The sequence below is a fragment of the Neophocaena asiaeorientalis genome, unplaced genomic scaffold (assembly GCF_003031525.2).
Source record: "Neophocaena asiaeorientalis asiaeorientalis breed wild unplaced genomic scaffold, Neophocaena_asiaeorientalis_V1.1 scaffold312, whole genome shotgun sequence".
In the NCBI taxonomy this organism is placed as follows: domain Eukaryota; kingdom Metazoa; phylum Chordata; class Mammalia; order Artiodactyla; family Phocoenidae; genus Neophocaena; species Neophocaena asiaeorientalis.
The window spans coordinates 1,001,908-1,004,065 of NW_020174707.1; positions in this window are offsets into that span (position 1 = coordinate 1,001,908).

Below are 2,158 nucleotides of genomic sequence, written 5' to 3' on the forward strand. Positions count from 1 at the left end.
ATGTCTGTGTCCCAGATGCCACTGCGGAAGTGACCAGGAGGAACAGCGGGGGATCTGGAGGGAGTGGGGAGCTGTGGGGAGAAGAGAAAGCAGACATGTGGCCCAGCCGTATCAGTCAAATATTCCTACATCCACAGTTGCCTCTTCTTCCTGGAGGCCAGGCCTTGCAGGGGAAGACGAGGCAGAAACCATGCCCTCGTTGACTCTCCAGCCACTCAGCCGAGGCAGCGACACAGGACGTGTTTAAACATAAATAAACGGGAACGGCAAAAGGAGAGAGAAGAAAGGCAGAGTGGAAAGGCAAACAAAACCAACAGCTGGGAACCAAGCCCAGCTCTCACTATAATCTGAAGGGCTCCCGGCTCCTGTCTATCCACAGACACTCTGGACCCTGGGCACGGGGTACCAACGCCAGTACCTCCCCACGTGCCACATTGAGGCAACCCCAGACTGCCCAGATGCTCCAACCCCATTTGTCCCATCAATTTCCATTTCAAAATGGCTGCTTCACCTCCGTGGGGTCTCGGACCCCTGCCATATCCGCCCTGCTGTCTTCACCCCACCTGCCCAGTTCTCCTGTGGTCCTCACATGCGCCGTGTGGGGAATATTGAACTCACAAAATTGCTAAGGCTGAGAACCTTGCGGTTTCAGTCTTTCCCATTATGATAAGTATCTCCAGATCTGTCAACTCCAGAAGATCAAAATGCCATCTATTGATGTCCTAGTTTTAGATTTTTCCTGCAAAGCAGCCCCTGAGATAAGGATTTGGGGACAGGTAGTTTATCTGGGAGGTGACCCCAAGAATCATGAGTGAGAGAGAGAGTGGGGAAAGAGACAGGGCACAGAGGGAAGCTGATTAAGGGTCCTTTATTGAGAGGGTTCTCACTCTGGGCTACTGGGGTGCAGTTCTGCTGGGGACCCTCAAAGAAACTGTGTAGAAGACACCTCCAGATTGTCCTCTCAAGGGGCAAGGGAGCCCAGGTACGCTCTCACTGGAAGAGGGTTACTCCTGAGGCATTAATTCCCTGACATTTTAGAACTGTCTCCCTCTCCCCGTGTGTACACCATACACACACACACACACACACGCACACGCACATACACACACACGCACGCACACACAGGCCAAGCATGGTCCTGAGGCCAGAGAACCTCAGACAGAGAGATGCAGGAGGCCACTGGCCTGTAAGCAAACAGTCTGTCATGACCTCCAGCATAGGCCAGCAGGACATCACCAGCTACTACTACATTCCGTCACCATAGAGAGGGGCTATGCTCTACTGCTCCAAGATGCTAAAAGCAGCTCCCAAGTTTGCCCACTGCACTGCGGGCAACACAGACCCAATTCAAATTAGCTGAGACAAAAAAAAAAAAAGGGAATTTACTGACTCTTGGAACTGGACAGTCCAGGGAGAAGAATGGCTTCAGGCATAGCTGGATCCAGGGGCTCAAGTGGGTCCAGAGTTCTGCCTCCCTTCATGGCTTGGCTCGACCTGACTCTGTAGACAGGCAGGCCTGCCAGTCCCAAAGGCACCAGATCCACAGCCTCCCAGCTCAGCAACCCCAGAAGAAAGAAACAGCCGTTCTCTCCGTTGGCTGTGGCAGAGAGGCTCTGTGGAATATTTGGATTAGCCTGGACGGAATCGCATGCCCATTCCTTAACGAATCGCTGTGGTCAGGGGAATGGATCTCTCTCACTGGCCAGGCCAGGCTCCATTCCCGGTGCCACAGTAGAGTGTGGTACCATGATCGACAGCCCCCCAGGCTACAAGGAATGGTACAGGGGCCCTTCACAAAGAAAAAAGGCCCCCACCGGCTAGTCACTTGCGAGAGCCTATGCAATTAGTCAGAAACAAGGCCAGGCCCTTGACTTAGATGCTTTATTCTTAAGCAGAGGCAGCCTGCTAAAGAAACACAGATTTAGTGCCCCAGTGACCAGGCTTCTTGTGTAATCTGAGCCTCGGTATTCTTACCTAGAAAATGGGACTAGTAATACTTTCCCACAGGACGGTCGAGATGATTAGATGACATAACCAATAGAAAGTTCTCAGCATGTACGCCCACAGTATCACTGCCCTTCTCCCAAACTACACATTCTTCTTTTCCAGTTTCCAACATCCTTATAAGCCAGGAAAAAAAGGAAAGGCATCATGAATT